The sequence below is a fragment of the Bos taurus genome, chromosome 23 (genome assembly GCF_002263795.3).
Source record: "Bos taurus isolate L1 Dominette 01449 registration number 42190680 breed Hereford chromosome 23, ARS-UCD2.0, whole genome shotgun sequence".
In the NCBI taxonomy this organism is placed as follows: domain Eukaryota; kingdom Metazoa; phylum Chordata; class Mammalia; order Artiodactyla; family Bovidae; genus Bos; species Bos taurus.
The window spans coordinates 48,199,973-48,220,586 of record NC_037350.1 but is presented as its reverse complement, the minus strand read 5'-3'; the positions used below and the strand labels follow the sequence as shown (position 1 = coordinate 48,220,586).

At 45.5% G+C, this 20,614-nt stretch overlaps 1 protein-coding gene across 1 annotated transcript in view; it reads left to right on the top strand.

Moving 5' to 3' along the window:
* Positions 1–5,309: 5,309 nt before the first annotated feature.
* The window catches only part of RREB1 (ras responsive element binding protein 1), a 166,905-nt gene continuing 151,600 nt past the window's right edge, over positions 5,310–20,614 (top strand). Inside the window, exon 1 of the mRNA XM_059880701.1 lies at positions 5,310–5,428. The gene's annotated coding sequence lies outside the window, so the exon portion shown is untranslated. The remainder of the gene's footprint in view (positions 5,429–20,614) is intronic.

The window sequence follows — 20,614 nt, the reverse complement described above, 5'->3', positions numbered from 1 at the left end:
GTCGGTGATGCAATCCAGCCATCTCATCCTCTGTCGTCCCCTTCTCCTCCTGCCCCCAATCCCTCCCAGCATCAGGGTCCTCTCCAGTGAGTCAACTCTTTGCGTGAGGTGGTCAAAGTATTGGAGTTTCAGCTTTAGCATCAGTCCTTCCAATGAACACCTAGGACTGATCTCCTTTAGGATGGATTGGTTGGACCTCCTTGCAGTCCAAGGGACTCTCAAGAGTCTTCTCCAACACCACAGTTTAAAAGCATCAATTCTTTGGCGCTCAGCTTTCTTCACAGTCCAACTCTCACATTCATACATGACCACGGGTAGAGTTTTTTAGCTCTCTACAAAATAAGAAGTATTGCCAATAAAATATTTATTGAATGATAGTGAATTTAAATTTTAAATTCACCTTTAAATTCACCACATTCCTTGTGTTGTCTGATATTCTGATAATTTTCAGATAACAGGTATACCTTATTGAATAGAATGGGAAAAAAGCCCAAAGTCACTCAATATGGGACACAAACTGCACTACCACATGTGTTTTAAATATATTATGCACACAATTAAGAACGCAGTATTGTAAACCAGCTCTATAAATCTTATAATAAAACAGTAACACACCAATGCTTCTTAGCCACAAAGAGGCCCTTAATAATACTATAGATTCCATGGTGATATGGCTTTGGGACTGACTTAATACTCCCTGGGAAGAATGTCAACCGGCTGAGATATATCAGAGCACATTGCCTTCTGAGTACCTAAAATGAAAAGGAAAAACGTCTTCTTGCAAGGCAGAAGCAGCTCAGCGTGTGCCCAGTTTCAGCACTTCTGAAAATCCTTTGGATTTTTACTACCATTTAAAAATGCTAAGAAAATTTAATTTTCTGACAGGGCTTCAGGCCTTGTTCTTTGAAGAACACAACTGGGATGCTTTGCCTTTCAACTTCAGGCCTAAACTAATCAGAAAAATAAATCTTTTGTAAATTATAAGGTACTAGCCTATGCAAATGCCAGCAATTAAAATTAGCATCATACTTCTCCCTAACCTTGATTCCATTGTTAGGAAAATAACTTCATGAAACTTACAAGAAGGCATTTCAACTTTAAGAAGATATTTTTTTTTCCTTGAGAGTGGATGTTGGTGGGGGTGGGGGGCAGACTAATTAACTTTTCTTTTATCAGATCAGATCAGGTCAGTCGCTCAGTCGTGTCCGACTCTTTGCAACCCCATGAATGCAGCACGCCAGGCCTCCCTGTCCATCACCAGCTCCCGGAGTTCACTGACTCAGAAGAGTCTCTTTATTTTGGAAAATTTGGAAGACACACAGAAGTGGCATTTATATTACTATATATAATGTATATAATTACTAATATACATACTATATATGCTCACATATCTATTTTCCAGTTGCAGCACATGGACTTAAGAGTTTTCATTTTCTCTCCTCCCCTACTCCCCCCCAAAACTGGATTATTTTAATCCCAGACATTATATAATTTCAGTGCAAACATTTCACAATATACACCTAAGACATGAGAACTCCTTTTTTGAAATAGCACAATCACAAATCCACTCATGGTTAAACAAGTAACAATAATCCTTTAATAGTCTCTAATATGTAGTCAGCCAGTGTTCAAATTTCCCCAAATGTCCCATATTAACTTTTTATCAGATATATATCTTCAACTTTTAAGGATGGTGACTGTTTTTAAGGAACTCACATAGCTGAAATCCCCTTGCAGTTCCGCTTAGAAATATTTCTTTAAATAAGTGCTTAGTCATGGGGTATTTTATCACAGATTCAACAATCACCCTGGACCTTTATTGAGATGGGCCCACACATCGCTGGATAGTAGAGACAGGCTCCACTAAACTTTTCTTACCACTTTTTACTGTAGGGCAGCTCTTTATAGTACAAAGAGCTGGAAGTCAGGAAACCTTGATTCTAATCTTAATTCGGTCATTACATAACTGTACAACCCTGAGCAAATCCATTTTTCTTCTCTCTCTCAGTTTCTAAGCCTGTGGAATGAGTGGGTTAGCCTATATAATCTCTACATTTCTTTTTGGCTCTTAAGGTTCAACATACTTGATTTTATTTATTTCGAATACTCTATCTTCATGAGGGTGTTTGCAAGGATGAGAGCATGTCTATCACAGGAGAGAGAGTGAAATCATAAGACCACTCAAATCCTTACTTTAGTTTCCTTAAGTCCTTAACCTTTCTAAGTCTCAATGCTATACTGTATTACAGTTATTTTATTAATACTTATCCATCTCTCCCACCAGATGTAAACTTCCACAGAGAGGGAATTTCTCATATTCATCTTTCTGTCATCAATGCCTAGTGTGTAGAACTTGGTACATGCTTGTTACATAAATGAATGGTTGAGTTTATAATCTGAGGATGAATGACTGCTCCATCTACCTTGCAGGATTATTGTATGGTGAATACCCTAATATATGAAAATAAACGTTTTATGTTACATACTAAAAAATGTTAAACACTGTTATTTATATTAGAAACATTCCAAGTAGAATATTTAGCTACTTATGACAATCCAACCTTGCCTCTAACCTTTATTAAGGGATGAATGACAAGCATTTTTTTTTTCTTTCCTATACTAAATTTCATCTCTTTGGAAATTTTTATACCTCTTTTTTTTTAATTAAAATTACACTTCTAGGTATTCATCACCATTTTTAATTTTTCCCATAATGATCTTTTGGGGGAATTTTTTGGAGTAATTGACTAGTAGCTTAGGCCAGTCTGATTTAAATAAGTACAAGTCAAAATAATGCAGGAGATAATGTAACAGTACCCGTATATATCAGATACATAAATTTGCCTTTAAAAAATTTTTTTTATTTGGCTGTGCTGGGTCTTAGTCGTGGGGTGAGAACTCTCAGTTGTGGCTGGTGGGATCTAGTTCCCTGAGCAGGGATGGAACTTGGGTCCCCTGCATTGGGAACTCAAGAGTCTTACCCATTGGACCACCAGGGAAGTCCTAAGATACATGAATTTTCTGATGAACTAAATGTTCACTGAATTAATTCGCTAAAGCTGATCCTGACTCAGTTCCTACTATAGCTGAGTGGGAAGAGTTTTGCCTGATTTCCTTAAATGGGCTCTTTCTTGTTAGGTCACCAAGTTTAGTTTATCATTTACAGATTCCTGATTATCCTCAAGCACAGCTTTGAAATGTGAACACTTCCCTTCACTGTGTTCCAATCTGGGGCAACCCCTAGAGCAGCATTTCCTGAAAGGAATATAAGTCCTCAGCAGTGATGCTCACAAAGCTAGTGACCGCACACACACATTTAGGAAACTGTGACGCGTAACCTCCGTGTGGTGATTCACAAACACCTAAGCACACACAAGAACTCCAAAAGGCCTGGCTACGAGGCTGTTTGTTGCATTTCTTGGTTACAAATAAACTTGTTTAACTCAGCATTTCTCAAACTTCCTAATTTCATGTCCTGCTAAAAAAAAAGAAAAGAAAACCAGTGCCAGTTAAACTAGGCTCAAGGATGCTCTCAAATAGGACATTAAAGATGGCAAAGTTTGAAAATATGTGTATCTTGCAGTAGATGAAAGGACTTCCCTCATAGTCCAGTGGTTAAGACTCTGCAATTCCACTGCAGGAGGAACAGGTTCAACTCCTGGTCAGGGAACTACAATCCCACATGCCTCTCCACACAGGCAAGAAATACAAAATTAATTAAAAAGAACTCAAAGAACTAAATATATTGAATCTAAAAGAAAAGGATAATTGGCCCTGCTGTAACCTGTGGACTCAACCAACCTCGAACAGAAAACGTTTGAGAAAAAAAATTCCAGAAAGTTCGAAAAAGCAAAACTTGAGTTTGCTGAAGGCCAACAACTATCTATGGAACGTTTATTGTATTTATGACCATTTATCTTACATTAGGGTTATTAAGTAATCTAGAGGCGCTCTGAAGCACAGGGGAGGATGTGCACAGATTATATGCAAATTCGACACCATCTTCCATGAGTCTTGAACATCCCTGGATTTTGGTATCTGCAGGGGTTCCTGGAACCAACCTCCCTGACACCAAGGGACCACTGTACCGGTCACTCGGGGGGTTTTTGGTGCAAAACAGACTTTGTTCACTTAAAAAGTAACTTCCGGGTCCACCTCAGAATCTAACTGTCCAGCTGTCCTCAGTGAGCATGTGAAGCTCTTTAAATTCAGATGGCATGTAATTAAATCATTCAGCTGGTCGACAGGTAGTTGACTTTCACTTGAAGCCACCCCTTTGCCTCTCAGAGAGCCCCACACCCTGAAATGACTCAAGTTCTTAACACCACCATTAAAAGCCTTAGCGCTTTCCAAGCAACAGGCTTGGGCGTAAAGCACAGTAAGTCTGCAGTGAGTCAGATGAACTTTGTGAGTCTTGCGGGGACGCTGGAGGATTCGTAAACCTGCTCCTAGCGGAAGGGTGCGGCGGCTGGGGCTCTCCAGGCCCCCCTGCAGGACTGGAAGGGCCTGGCCCCGGTCAGCCGTCTTCATCCTTCCCCATCTCGCCAATCCGCCCCCAGAGGGGCTGCAGGCCGGGCTTCCGCGTGTCCCACCCCAGACCGGCCCAGGCGTTCCATCCAGGTGCCCAAGTTGAGCCCCTCCCGATGTCTGAACTAGACCGCTCCATCTTTCCAAACACGAAGCTGGGGCTCTCGCTGGGTCTCCGGGCTGGTAGGCCAGGGTCTCGCTCCGTCCTTTGGGAGCGGAACAAACAGCCGCTGACCCCGGAGGTCCGGGTGGCCTTCGCCCTCGCCTTGCCGCCCACCTCGCAGCCCCCTCCCCTCCCGGGTCGGGGGGGTGGTGGGCAATCTCCACCGCCGGCCTCGCTCCGGGCGGGACGGACACTTGGCCACCCTTCCCCTGGGCGCCGTATCGGCCGCCGAGATGCGGGCAGCCCCGGACGGCCTGGCCCTCTCCTCTGTATCCACCGGGCAGTCTCCATGGCTCCGCCGTCATCCTCCGCCCCCTTGCCCGCGCGGGGTCCAGTGGGGACGGTGCGGGGGGGGGGGGGCGGGGGGCGTGCGCGGGCACCCGGCGGTGCCCCCTTGTCTTACCCCCAGGGCGGCCAGGCCCCTCCGGCAGCCCAGGCCGGCCCTGGCCCGTTCGCCCGCACCCCGATCTGCGCCCCGCGGGGCCGGGCGCGGGGGCCCCGGCGCCGCGCAGCCCCCAGCCCCGCCGGCGGCGCGGGGGAGGGGCGCGGCGCACGCAGAGTTGCTGAGTCGCTTCGCACGCTCAGAAGTTGCAGCAGAGACGGCAGCTTCCCGCCCCCTTCCTGGACTTGGCGGCCCGGAACGCACACCCCACCCGTCACCACCCGCCACCTGCCCTCGCCCCCGCCGCCCCGGCCAGGACTCGCAGCACCCCCTCCCCGCGCCCGCGCGGAGCCCAGGTTTCCAGTGGAGTAGGGCTGGGGGCGGGGGCACCCCACCTAGCCGCTCCGCCCGGGAGAGGGGGGCACGTGGGGCTGGAGCGGGCGGGGGCGGGCAGGAGCCCCTCCTGCAGATCGCTGCGCCGGGCCAGCGCGCTTTTGCACTTTGCAAAGCTGAGTAGCTGGGCACGGGTCGCCCACTGGCCCCCCGCACCCTCCTGGGGCGAAGCGGGTTTGGCAGAGCGAGAACCGGGCGGCGTTCCCATCCCTTCCCGCTGGGGGTGGGGGTGCGGGGTGGGGGTTGCCCGGGCCGGAGGGAGGGGCTCCGCTAGGGGCTGAGGTCGCCAACAGGTGCTCTGGAGCCCATGTGACGGGGGAGGGGCCGCGCAGGGGAAGCCGGGGTGGGGGTAGGGTGCGGGGGGAGGAGGGCACCCTCCCCCTCCTCCCCCCCTCTCCCCTCCCCCTTCCTCCCGGTCCCCTGCAGAGCCCGACTGCGGGTGCCCCCCGCCGCCGGCGGCCTAGGGATTGCTGCTCGAGGGTGGCTCTCGGCACGCCAGTGCCCTCGCGGCCTGCCCGGGAGGAGGAGGGAGGGGAAGAGGAGGGAGGGATGCGAAAGTGGGTCAGGAATGTAACTGGACGCTGCGCACCCCCACGCACCGCCCCCCCCACCCCATGCGGGCCGCGCCAGCCTTGGAAAGCGAGTCTTTCGCTGTTGTGGCTCCCCGGCATTACCGGTGGACGGTTACCAGGGGATCCCGAGGGGTGTGCTTCTCTGTGACCCTGGGGGAAGAAAAACCCGGTTGCCTCAGTAACGGAGTTTGGCTCGGATGCGATGATGCGGTGGATGTTTTAGGTGAGCCTGACCGTGAGGAGGCTACACTTGCCTGAGCGAGTGGACTCCCTTGTCTTACTACTGAACCCAGACATGGAAGGAAAGCTGGAGAGGATGATGGGTTCTTTGCCCTGCTTCGTGTTTGTGGTTTTACCGTCTCAAGAGAACATAAATCCAGCGGTGTTTGCCTTCTCCCAAACACAGGCCTGGGCTGCCATAAATTCACCCAAGTTCTTAACAAACGCTCACTTAGTCGCTACAAAGGTTTGAAGTTGATATCTTAGACTTGGAAGGGGCAGGGGACACTGACAGTTTTGTATTTGGGGAAGGCCTGAGAAGCAAACATGAAAAGGCCTTTATTAAAACTCCTCAAAGCAGAAGAAGTGAGAGCAGTCCAGTTAAGTTTCCTCTGGAGCTCAGGGGCTCCTCAAACCCCAAGCACGTGATCAGGAGATGGAGGACCCAGATTTTAAAGTGATGGGCTTTGCATGCTGGTAACACAAGCAGAGTCAAGAAGAAATAATAGTAAACGATGAGCCTGCAGAGATGAAGCTTAATGTTGTGGAGTTTGCAGTCCAAAGTCTTCTTGAGCACCCTTCCAGGGAGTTGTTGCATTTTTTCCCTTCTGCTGGTTTTGTCCCGGGACCTCAATTACAGAGTGCAGGGTAGGGCTGAAGCAGAGCCCAAAGAGCCATGAAGCTTCAGACTCCCAACAAACTGCTGGAGTTTTATTCAGAAGCCCAAAGGTCGCATTACCCTTTAAAGAGATCTTAAGGGCTATCTGAAAAGTTGACTTAGCAACCAATGTAAATTTCTGTTTCCCAGGGAACTAGTGATAAAGAAACCTAAAAATTGTGATGCAGTTTGCATTAAAGAATCCTTATTCATAGGAAGCAAAAACTGATCAGTTGAATTTCTGTAAATTGAATTGTACATTTATGTATAAAAGGGGTTATTTTGCAGTGAAAACTTATGGAGATCTAATCATCCCAACTCTATTTTTCTTTTATATTTTTTTTAACTTCGCTGAGTTTTCTCATCAGTAAAATGGGATTAAGATAATAATAGGTGGTTTGCTCGGGGTGACAGACTGGATTTTTTCCATTGCTTTCTAGGTAGAGGATCTTCATTTCCAAGGGCGAAAGTCTTTATTTTCACTTATGATGTTTTCCTGAACTGTAGAACAGCTGAAGTTGGAAAGGAACCAATTCCATATGCTAAATAGTCTTGCGTTCTGGAAACGTGAAAAAATATGATCTTAGATCTTGTCACCCTCTTAGCATGATTTCCTTCTGTGTGAGATAATGAGACTTTCAAATCTTGGTGCAAACCGGCGTTGTTGCTATGGAACTGAATTGAAATTTTAAGTAGAAAATGAAGTAGCCAACTTCCTCTTTTCTCCCATCCCGTCTCCCCCCTCCCCCCTCTTCAATTTCTTCTGCATTCATTAAACGTTTCTGTACAGGGTGATCTTCATTTTAGCTATAACTCAGATTTATAAAGCAAGTTGAATTAATGAATATCAGTTAAGAAAGCAGCAACAATAGAGTCCTCAATATTGTGTCTTGGATATTTAAGATATTTGTTAAGTAATTTGAGGGGGGTCCAATTTTCAAGAAATTGCCTATGTGTAAGCAGATTTTCACGTAGATTATTTTGGACAATGCATTTATAGCAAATGCACCCGCAGAATTTTTTTTTTTTCAATGAACATATGCTTTAAACATTTTAGCTACCTACTTTGTTTAGAACCATAATTTAAGGCCTGTGAAGATTACAGAGAGTCATATCCATGTTCCTAAAAAGACTCAAGTCTAATATGTCCTATTAGGGGTGACAGCTAGATGACAAATATAAGAAGTGTAACGCTTTAGGGGTTAAATTAAAACACCAGTAAATAACTATGTGCCTATAGGGGTAAGAAGAGATGACAGATTCACAGATGAAAGTTAAGTGAGTTGAGAAGTGCAGTAATGAGAGACTTAAAAATTTTTTTTCTTCTGTTTCTTCTCTACATGTTAGCAGTGAACAGGTCTTGCTTCTTCATAAGAATGAGGGTTTGCTTGTTTTCAAGGAGATGCGGCCAGACAGCTAGTGTACAACTGACTGTGGATGAGAAGTCAGTGGTTAAGTGCTAGGGAGGGGCAGAGAGCAGAGGGTGAGAGGGAAGGTAAAAAGGAGCAGACACACCCTTACTTAGCAGAGGCTCAGATGTGGCAGGGTGCTGGGTGTGCCCTGGGAGGGTCGCTGTGAGGTGGCAGCCATCAGGAAGTGCTCCCAAGGGAGTGGGTAGAACTTGAACTTGGGCCTTACAGGATGTGTACGATTTTTATAGCTAGAGAGAGAAAGGCATTCCTAGTGGGAGAAGGGAGATAAAGCACGAGGCAGGAGGTTGCAAGGTACGTTGGGGGAATTTGACTAGATTAGCTTTGCTGCTGGAGGTTGATGGAGCATGAAATTGTCACTTGAATGATAGGTTAGTATTGTTAGTTCCTCAGTCGTGTCCGACTCTTTGTGACCCAATGGATTGTAGCTCGCCAGGCTCCTCTGTCCATGGAATTCTCCAAGCAAGAATACTGGAGTGGGGTGCCATTCCCCTTTCCAGGGGATCTTCCTGACCCAGGAATCAAACCCAGGTCTCTCACACTGTGGGCAGATTCTTTACTGTCTGAGCCACCAGGGAATCCCCAGTATGATAGAGGTTAAGGCCTTGGAATACCTGGACCAGGTTTGGTGTTAGGACTGTATCTGCAGGTAGAGGGGAATTGAAACAGGATTTTGAGCAAGGGAAATACATGGTCAGAGGCATCACTGGGGGAAGATTAATCTTGTGAGTTCAGCTGCAGTGGGAGTTTAGGGACCATGAGGGTCCAGGTCCGCGGGGACACGTGGCCTGGAGAACAGTGGTGTCCTGTGGGCCAGGTGGTAAGGGCGGCGCTTTGTGAGTCGGAAAAGGAACAGTGCCAGGATTTTGTAGTGTTTGGATGTGAACTTGAAGCATCCAAGATGACCCAGGATTTAAATCCAGATGCCTTGGCAGGTCGTACTATCAACCGAAATTGGAACAGGAAGCCAGTGTTTCAGGTAATTGAAGGGTTGATTTCAGAAGTGGAGTTCGAGGCCGTGATTGGCAGCTGGTTTAGGTGACTTAGGCAGGGTGGATGGGTCTCGGCCGAAAGTAGAGGTGTGAGTCATCTACATAGAAGTAGGTGATTATTGGTCCTGAGTTTGAACATGGTAGCAAAGGACACATTTTAGGGAACATTCACTATTAGAACTTATTATATATATTGAGTTGGCCAAAAAGTTCATTCAGGTTTTCACATGCCCTGTTTATGGAAAAACCCAAATGAACTTTTTGGCCAACCCAATATATATGCACATACATATGTATACATTTCAAAATTCTCCTGGGAATTCCTGAGTGGTCCAGTGGTTAGGACTCTGTTAGGGGCACAATCAAGTTCGATCCCTGGGAGAACTAAAATCCTACAAGCCATGCAGCCCCCCAAAAGCTTCTCCTTCCTTGTAGAGCACAAGAAGGCCGTCATTCCCGAGGCTTTCTTAGAGCCGGTCTGCTGGATCATTCCTGAGGCTTGGTTAGAGCCAGCCTGCTGGACCAGCATCGCTGTGACCCAAGGCCTTGCCCAGCAGCTCCCAACCCTGCTCAGCAGATTCAGGGGGCCCAGCCCGGCCCAGTTCAGTTCAGTCGCTAAGTCGTGTCCTGGACTGCAGCATGCCAGGCTTCCCTGTCCATCACCAACCGCCGGAGCTTCCTCAAACCCATGTCCATCGAGTCGGTGATGCCATCCAACCATCTCATCCTCTGTCGTCCCCTTCTCCTCCTGCCTTCAGTCTTTCCCAGCATCAGGGTCTTACCTCACAGGCACCCAATCAGAACCTCCTGGGCCAGCAGGCTGCGTTTTCTGCAGGTGTCATAGGCCACTCTGATGTGGATTCGTCTTGGGGAACCAGTGCCAGGGCCGGTGTGTTCTTCAGTCTGAGACCTCCGCAAAGCCTCCCGTCTCTCTCCGGGAGAGCGGGAGTTCTTCCTTTTCATGGGTTGGTTTCAACCTGTTCTTGTGCTTTGGTATCTGATGGATAACCAGTGATAGACAGTACTGGAGGTTTTTGATATCTACAGGACCTGCTGCTTTCCAAATTTAGCAGGGGGTCTGGAAGCCTGGATGGGTGTGTCAGAAGAACTCTGTCCTGCTGGGTAGGAAGGAGGTTGGGGGTGACGCGCTATGTATGGAGCTGACTCAAACTCCGTCCATCAAAGTGTGTTGAGATGAAGCAATAAACTGGGCCCCAGGCAGATCACTTCCTGTGCCTCTGGATACACAGACCCGGGGCGTGGTGTTTGGCAATATTCTCAAGAGCAACCATTTGGCTGGTCCTTTTCAGGAAGCTGGGTAGTCAGAGGTAAGGCGAGGCAAGCTGTGGGCTCTCAACACCAGGCCAGAGTTTAGAGAGAAGCAATCTAGCAAGAAATGGATAGTCTGAAATTTGGGGTTGGACTTCTAAAAGGCGATGGCCGTTAACACGTTTTTCAAGGAATACCTGTCTATCTACATATCTGATTACTTTGCGTGCATGTGTGCTCAGCATATCCAGTTCTTCTGCGACCCCATGGACTGTAGCCAACCAGGCTCCTCTGTCCATGGGATTCTCCAGTCAAGAGTACCGGAGTGGGTTGCCATTTCCTTCTCCAGGGGATCTTCCTGACCCAGGAATCAAACCCAAGTCTCCTGCCTTGCGGGTGGATTCTTTACCACTGAGCCACCTTGGAAGACCATCTCTTTGCATTATTGTCACAAAAAACAGTGTCTGCCCTTTTGAGCAGCAGCACTTTGTCACTTTCAGGTAATCAGGTGCTGACTATCTGGGTGCAAGTTGTCATTTGCTCTTTATTTTTTTTCCTTGTTTAAAAGCTATAAAGAGAAATTCTCACGTCCATATTGTTAGGTGTCCGGTGGACTAGCAGGCAGACGCTAATCATGAAAACTGATGGTGGAAACTGGGGGGGTGGGCAGTGTCCCCTCCCCACTTCCCTCCATGTACAGAGCTTAAACTAGCCATATTTCTCATCCATATTTCTAATGTGTTTATTTGGGGCTACTCTAAGTCTTCATTGCTGCTCTCAGAGTTTCTCTAGTTGCGGCAAGTGAGGACTCCTCTCTAGTTGCGGTGGGCAAGCTTCTTATCGCGGGGATTTCTCTTCTTGAGAGCACGGGCTCTGGGGCTTGTGGGCTTCAGTAGCTGTGGAGCACAGGCTTAGCTGCCCTGTGGCACGTGGGGTCCTCCGGGACCAAGGATCAAACCCGTGTCCCCTGCACTGGCAACCAGACTCCCGACCCCTGGGCCACCAGAGAAGTCCTTCTTCAGCATTTTTAAGTGTGCAGTTCAGTCACTGCTAAGTATATTCACATTGTTATGCAGTAAAACCGAGGTCTCGAACGTCATTTAGAATATAAGGGAGTGTTCTAAAAATGTCAGAAAAATGGAGCCCAGGGTACCCAGGAAACTGTGAGAGAGGATGGTGTACAACGCAGACCCTTAGAGCGTTCGGGTGAGAGGAGAGACGTGACAGGTAGATGGGTGGCCCTTGTGCTGGATGGGCTTGCCCGAGAGCATCCTATTCAGCGACTAATTGTGAAGTTAGAGTGCGGGGGGGGGGGGGGGGGGGGGGCGGGGGGGGCGGGGAAGCGGCAGTTTTCTACTTGAGATTTCTTTAAGAAGCCAAAAATGGGGCTAGCATCTTGATACACCGATTTTAAATTTTCCTTAAAGCTCTGAGTGTAGAACGAGAGAAAGAGCTCCAGTGAAAATTTACAGAATCTATTGATAATTTACACAATTTCCTCCAAACTTTGCCCCATACTCTGTGGCATGTATAGAGTTTCGTATATGTTTTGCACTCTCTTGATTCACACGAGGAGTGGGTAATATTTACTGCTGTTACTCTAGTTTTCCGAGTGACCTGTATCTTATTATTATTTATGAAAATATGGGTATCAACCGCCAAAAAACTTCTTAGTGAGCAAGAAGCTCTAAGTGTTTGAGCGTGTCAGTGATTACATGGTTAAATGAAATTTTTAAGGTTAAATAGGTGAGATTTGCAAAAAGATTGGAAGTTCTTAGTCAACCCCAAACTAGTAACAGTTCACTGCTTTTTTTTTTCCTTTAGAAAATTTATTTTCACAACCCCTTACTGTTTGCACTCATTCATAATACCCACAAAACAGGTTTGAAGCTGCTCAGTCCAACAGGATGTCAGCTGCATTTCCAAAGAAGCTATGGGTTCATGTTTTACCAAAGGAGAGATGCTTTCATTTCCAGCCTTGGAAATGTAGGACTTGTTTACCAGCCCTCCATTTAGAAAGTGCTGCTGAATTTGAGAAAACTTAGAGAATGGCTCTGAGTTTCTTATTCAAAACTGCTTTAGTAAACTTTTGCTTATCAGTCCTGAGAAGATGTGTTAAAACCAGCTTGGCAACTTTTTTTTTTTTTTTTTAAATACAGCAAGCTGGAGGGCCTTGAGAAGAGAGTTTTGAAACAATATCAGTGTTGGAACCAAAACGGAATGCTTTTAAACAAGAATCCTCCTATATGTCTCTGGGTTTGGAGGACTCATCTGCTAAAAGTCAAGTTTTCATGGTAGGACTGAATTAGCAGTGGTAGGTTTTCCTGTGGTACCAGCAACAAGCAACGGCAGGGTTTCACCAAGCACTCGGAAGGTGGTTTCTTTTGTGTGGATACCTACATATTTACAATCCTGTGCCCATGCCTGCCCCCCTCCCCTGTGATTTACTGAATTCGGTTTAGAAGCAATCTTTATACAGATGCTTAACGACTTTGTGCTCTAATGGTATAGAAATACAATTTTCAGATGAGAGCTGTCTCTAAGGATTACGTTGGGAGTCACGGAGTTATTACTCAAGTAGTAACAGTCAATAATAATAATAATAACAGTGACTCAAGCGACTTGAAGGTATGCGTTAATGATTTCGTATTGCAGTTTTAGAAGATGTTTGTCTCTGAAGCCACGAGTTTCAGTTGAGTTGCCAAAGGAAAGCAGCAGTTAATTCATGTTGCTCCATCATTAATCTACAGAAAATAAAAGTTCAGATGGTCCTGGGAGTCTAGCATAGCTCAATTCTGAGTTTGCTTTGAAAGCTGAGTTCTTGCATCTTACTAGAAAAATACTCCAGCTCTTAAAGGGAATAATGCAGCCATCGGCAGGTGCCCGTCTCACGCTGAAACCCTGTGACGGTGAGCGCAGGACAGCCCTGTGCTGCGTGTGAGTACAGAACGGTACTGTTCCGCCGCTGTGCCCTCTGCTTTGTCGTTTCTCAGTTGAGCAGGGCCTCCAGCCTCCAGCCTCCTGAAATGTCAGCCCAGCCCTCAAACTTGTGTGTGTTTTCCTTTTGATTACCTTGGTTGCCGGCCAGCCTCGTATTTGACACGTCCAGCATGGGCAGGGGAGTTGCTTCTTGATGTCGAGCTGTTAATCTTTTTATTATTCTGTCACTTTCGCCCATGATTGATCCTCTTGAGCCAAAGGGTGGGGGGCGGGGTGGAATTATGGAAATGACTTTGAAAACCGCTTTGAGAAGGAGTATAAAAGGACTTGGGTCTCACCTGAGACTATAAAGCGATGGAAAAGGCACAGTCTGTTTGGCAGAACCAGCACCCAGTGAGCTAGGTCCCAGTGGGCGCTTTGCAGGGGAGTGAGGAGAGTTTTCCTGGTGTTTTTGCAGTGACTCGGTGCCCAGGTGTGTGGGGTGAGGGTGATGAGAGCTCACGGGTGGTCTGCAGTTTAGTTCTATGGAAAGGCTACAGAACAGGGTCCTCTTTCCTTCAGGATTAAAAATATGATTCTTTTTGAGTTGTAGGCTTTCCCATGTATTCTCTCCCTGGTATCCCCTCTACCCCGTGTGCAGTTCACTAATTCTTGCTCCGGCTCTGCCCCTACCCCTGACCCACCCACTGGAATTTAAGAAGAAAATAGAACCTCAGTCATTCATATATTTTTAGCTTGTCCTTTTTTTTTTCCCATTTGTTAACATTGTGGTAAAAAAGAAAGACACGAAGTTTGCTATCGTGGTCCTTTTTAAGTGTGCGATCCAGCGCCATTACTTAATTCACAGCGTTGAGCAACGGCCACCATGGTCTGCTTCCAGCGTTTTTCATGACCCCAAACAGACACCCTGCACTTGTTAAGCAATAACTCCCCACGTCCACCTTTAGCCTCGAATCCACTTTCTGTCTCCTATCTGCCTGTGCTAGATACTCCATACGAGTGGGATCACACAATATATGTCCTTTGACGGTCTGGCTTATTTTCATTGGGCATAAAGTGTTCAGAGTTCATCCATGCTGTATCATGTGCCACGACTTCATTTCTTGTCATGGCTGAATAATATCCCATTGTCTGCGTGGACTGTGCTTTGTTTATCCGTTCATCCGGTGATGGACATTTGGGTTGCTTCCACGTTGGCTAGTTTGAATCATGCTGCTGTGAGCACCCTGGGTTCAGTTCTTTGGGGTATATGTGTGTGCATATGTATGCGTGTGTGTAGGAGTGGACTTGCTGGGCCATGTGGTGGCCCCATGTTTAACATTTGGAAAACTACCAAACTGGTTTCCACCATGGCAGCACCATTTTATATCCCCAGTAGCAACACGCGAGGGTTCCAGTTTCTCCACATTTTTGCCAGCTCTTGTTATCCACCCCCCACCTTTTTTTTTTTCAAGTATTTTAATTAATTTATTTGTTTGGCTGCTCCAGGTCTTGGTTGCGTCACTCAGGATCTTCCATCTTAGTTGCAGCATGCCGGACCATGAGTTGCGGCATGAGGGATCTAGTTCCCTGCCCAGGGGTCAAACCCAGGCCCCCTGCACTGGGAGCTCGGAGTCTTAGTTGCTGGACCACCAGGGAAGGCCCACTATTTTCCCTTTTTTTATTGTAACCTCCCTGGTGGATCTGAAGTGGTGTGTTCTGGCTTTGATTTCCAGTTCCCTGATGGCTGAGCGTCGTTTCACGAGCCTGTTGGTCCAGTGTGCGTTTCCTTTAGAGAAATACCTATCAAGACCTCTGCATTGTCCACTTTTATATATGTTTTATAATGCCTAATAGTAGTATATAGTTTATACATTAAAATATACATATGCTTGGATATATGCGAAGTGTCTTTTAAAGATGGAAGATGTATTTTTTAAAAGTTTGGAGACCATTATTAGGAACTGTAGCAATGATCTGTTTTATTTCTTGGTGCCTAACCTTAGCAAGAAAATATCGATGATAATTCCTAAGCTTCCTTGGGTGGGATGAGGCGGGGTGCGAATCTTATTTGGTCAATAGTAATGTTTACCGGAGCCTCCATATGAAACTAACCACAGGGTCCCAAGACTGTCTTTGGGGTTGTTTTCTTTGGGTACATAAGAAAGTAGATCTCTTTGGATGGTTTTCAAGTTAGACTTGCCCCTACTCAACTCTATTTTGTGGTTCATAGTGGCATTTTAGGGTTCTAGTGTATCTTATTAAGAGATAAGAGTTTTTCATGCCATGTCACATAGGGGAGCCAGAAGGCCTGGAATGAATGAATCGAAAGGGAGAGGCTTAGCTCTAAAATAATAATAATGATGGTGATAATAACAATTATTTTTACTATGTCACTTATAAAACTAATTTGATTGTATGAAAAGATTAGCTTTGAGGCGTGGGGATTGAACTGGCGTATTTCAGGACCCAGTAAGAGTGTTTTAGGCCTTGGGGGTTGATTTAAGAAAATAAGAAAAGGCTGGTTGTCCTATCGTTGTTCTCTTCTCTGACGGTAAACTCTATGCAGTTACCCTAAAATGCCAACTTCTGTCAAGGGCGTGACATCACCATCCTAGCACATCCTGGTGCTTTTCTTGGAAAGCGTCCACACCGGCAGGCGTTTTCCAAATAAAACATTTGTGTCGGTAAACAAGTGTTTTACCCAGCAGCCCAAGTGGAGAATTTTAAAAACCAGTGTTTGTTTTGCCAGCAAACATTTTGTTTCAATCCTTGCAGCTAAACAAGTGGGTAGGATTTAAGTGGCCTGCTAGTAAAAACAAAGGCAGAACCATTCTCAGAAGACTTCAGCTGAGCAGAAGTCTAGCTGCTGTTAGAGTGTGCGTTTAGACATTTGGGGAAGTAACTGGTACCATCTACTGAGTTCTGTACTTAGTTTCAGTCAGAGAGGAAGATCTTCGGTTTGGGTAAAGGCTCTGAATTTTCTTTTCTTTTAGAGGCGAAAGATGAAGAAATATAAAAGAATCATTCAAAAGATTAGTTTTGCATATTTCAATGTTGCAGCTCGCCTTTAAATGAGCCTAAACCACTGTCAGGTGTTTGCTCTGCGTTTGCTCCCTCCTTTCTCATTATTTTGATGGTAATTCCTCCAGCGTGTCGCATCATCCAGCATCCGCGTTCATGATCAGCCATCACCTTGTGACTTTATAAAAGTAGTAGTGTATAGTCGGGCTTTAGTCAGCTCGTGTTACTTCTATTTAGGATTCCTCACAATTGAGCAGTCTTACATCTTTAATGGAGTATCTTTTGAAGTATATTTTTTATATTTGAAAGTTTGCTTGTGATGTGCTATTCTTTTTTAAAAAGCAGGCCTCTTTTCCTATTCAGGACGTAGGTACCTTCTTAAGAAGATAGAAATTAGAGAATAGATAATATACGCAGAAGAGTGTAAAAAATGATAGCTATATATGTTTTAATTAGCAAGTAGACGTGCACTAACCCCCATCCTGATTTAAGAAATAGAATGTGGCCTTCGAACGTCCTCTGTTTTAAAACCACGTCCCTCTTCTGGCCATAGAAAGTTTACAGCTGTGTAGTTATCCTTAAACGACATCATTTCGTTTTGCACGTGTTAGGTGTATATTACACTTGTTTGTTTTCATCAATGATATAATCTCATGATTTAACCACGTTGCTGCCTGTACCTGTGGTTCATTCGTTGTCATTGTTCAGGGTTGCTGTCCTTTTGATGGACATCTGAACTGTTTCCAGCCTTTGACTCTTACTACAAAGGCTATCAAGGACATTCATATATATATCTATATATCTCCTATTTATTGTTGTTTAGTCCCTGACTCTGCCCAACTCTTTGTGACCCCATGGGCTGCAGCCTGCCAGGCTCCTCTGTCCTTGGGATATTAGAGTGGGTTGCCATTTCCTAGTGCGGTTGTGCAGAGGTTTCCTGGGATGCATGTGGTGTGGACAGTGGATTTGTTGGGTTGCAGGGTATTTGTATTTTTAATTGTATTTAAAGCGTTTGATATTTTGTAGCTTCACTGTAATTCCAACCTGTGTTCCAAAGTGTTTGGTTCGGTTTGTTCTTCTCACAGTGAACGGAGCTCTTACTGTTCCACACGTTCACCAGAAACCAAGTTCTGATACCAGGTTGTCCGACGTCATGTCTGCCCGTCTGGCAAGTAAGAACTGGTGCCTTGTTCTGGTTTTGTTTCCCCTGACTCATAATAAGGCTTATATTGGCCATTTTGACACCCTTTTTCTCAAGTATTTTCCCATTTTTCTATGGATTGTCTTTTTCTTCCTAATCTGTAGACTTCTTTTATATGTTAATGTATAGACTTTCTTTATATATTCTATTCATACAGAAGGAGTCTGTATTCGATTATAGGTGTTGCAAATAACTTCTCCTACTTTGACTTGTCTTTTTACTTCATCCTTTGGATGCTCACAAGCTCTTAATTTTTTTAAGTATTTACTTACTTTGGCTTGTTCTGGGTCTCCGCTGTGGCGTGGGCTGCTCTCTAGTCGCGATGCACAAGCCTTTCATCGTGGTGGCTTCCCTTTCGGCACACGGGCTTGGTCACTCTGCAGCACGTGGGCCCTTCCCAGACCAGGGATCAAACCTGTGTCTCCTGCATTGGCAGGCAGGTTCTTTACCACTGAGCCACCAAGGAAGCCCACAAACTCTTCATTTCAGCATTATTTGACTTCTCAGTCTTTTCCTTTATGATCAATACTTTTCTATCTTGTTTAAAAAATTCTTCCCTATCCCAGGTTTATGAAGCTATTCTCCTGTATTCTTCAGAGTTGTGCCTTTCACATGTGATTCTGTTGTAATTCAGTCATCTGCAAGTCTGCGAGTTTTGCGAGTGTGCCATTTTTTGTCGTAAGGGATACCTGGCTGCGCCGGTGCAGTTTGTCTATCTGTGCGTGCGTATAGCCAGGAATACCGACCGCCGGCGTCCTCAGCCACGTGGCCATCTGTGCCCGTCTCTTGCGGTGCTCTCCTCTCCATCCCACCGGTCTCTTTGTCGACCCCCCTTAGTTATCACAGCCTCCTGATGCCTGGAAGGGCATGGGCTCCCATGAAGCATGTCTCGGTGTTCGTGGCTTTTTGCCCTTCCATATAAATTTTAGAAACAGAGCAGGTTCCCTCACAGAACCTGGTGTAGTTATTATTAGGACTGCACTGAATCTGTGGGCCTGACATGTTTACAATAGCGAGCCCACCACATCAAAAGGCGGTGTGTAGTCTTTAAAGAAGTGTGCCCAAAATTACAGAAAATAAAAATAAATCAAGAATGGCACTCAGCTTCCTGGGTTCAGACCCTGACCCCACTTTTCACTGGCCACAAGGCCCTGAAGAACCTCAGTTTCCTTATTTGTAAACTAGGGATCCTAACAGTACCTGCCTACAGGGTGATGGAGAGGACTGAATGATTAAACGTGTTGTGTGTAATATGTGGAAGATGCTTAGAATACTGTCTGGCATGCAGTAAGTACGCATTGCATAAGTACGTGAGCACTGATTTCCAAATGTGTTTATTTATATCATTTTCAGTGTGCCAAGAAAGTTTTAGAATAGTCTGTATAAAACGATATATAACAGTTCCCTGGTGGTCCAGTGGGAAAACTCTGCTTTTCCAATGCAGGAGGCATGGATTCCATCCCTGGTTGAGAAACTAAGAATCCACCTGTCAAGTGGTGTGGCCAAAAAAACAAAAAAAAGTATATAAAACACACAAAATACCAATGCAGGAGGTGTGGGTGCCATCCCCGGTTAAGAAACTAAGAATCCACATGTCCAGTGGTGTGGCAAAAAGAAAAAAGTATATAAAATACGTTGCTATTTACACGCATGATGTATAGAAATACGTGTAATAATATTCCTAGGAACCTTAAGCATTTTGATACTGTTGTAAATGGTATTTTAAAAGCTTTTCTGGGGTGTACAATATTGTGGTGTTTTTTAGTGTGTTTTGTGAGCCGATTATGGTCATCTCTGATGAAGAAGTATGAAGTGCTCGTGTTGCATAAGACACTGCTTGGAGCAGACAAGAAATGTGGACTCTTCTGTCTGGGTGACTGCCCACATCCCTTGGTTTCACAGGATTGAACATTTTCCCATTTTGCACAATTTTAAAGTGTTGTATCCCACTGACATCTGTTGTTGAAACCCATGCAAACATTCTGGAAAGCTGGTTCGTTCTGTCTTACATATCAGGCTGCTTTCAGTTTTGTTACTTCTTTTCAGTTTTTGAAATCATTCTAGTTCCAAGCTTGATCATGTGCCTGAGACCCTCGTGGGTTTCCTTTCCCCTAAATTCTGTCCTAAAGATGCCACACCCTTTGGGATTGGAGTCACAGCTTCACAACTCAGCTCACATCCTGTAAAGGAACAGCTCTCTGGATGAAAACTCACATTGTTCTTTTGCCGTTTGTCACATGTCACACACGTCTCTGAGGAGTTATAATTTTTTTTAAAAAGAAAGAAAAGAGAAAATTTATATACATATATCTATGTATATATACTCAGTGGTAAAGGATCCGCCTGCCAATACAGGAGACGTGCGTTCAGTCCTCGAGTTGGGAAGATCCCCTGGAGAAGGAAATGGCAACCCACTCCAGTATTCTTGCCTGGGAAATCCCACGGACAGAGGAGCCTGGCAGACTACAGTCCATGGGGTCACAAAAGAGTCAGACACTACTGAGTGACTAAACAACAGCAAAAAAAAAAATATATATATATATATATGTATATGCATGTATGTATGTGTATATAAATATATGTGTGTATATGCATGTGTGCGTGTGTATGTAAATATATATGTATATTCACACAGGTTCCCTTCAGCTTCCCTGCCTCTGGTTTCAGTTCTCAGCCTTCTGGTCACATGGTAGATCTGCCCCACGTGGGAGGTGAAGCCCCAAACTCTGTATGATTTCACTTTGCGTCACAGGGAGGCAGAAACTCAAAGTGAAACCCATGAGAAAACCAATGTGTTCTTAATGGTTTTTACCCAAACCATAAATCCGTCTCTTGGAGGGAGAGGGGAAGCACCCAGCGTCTGAT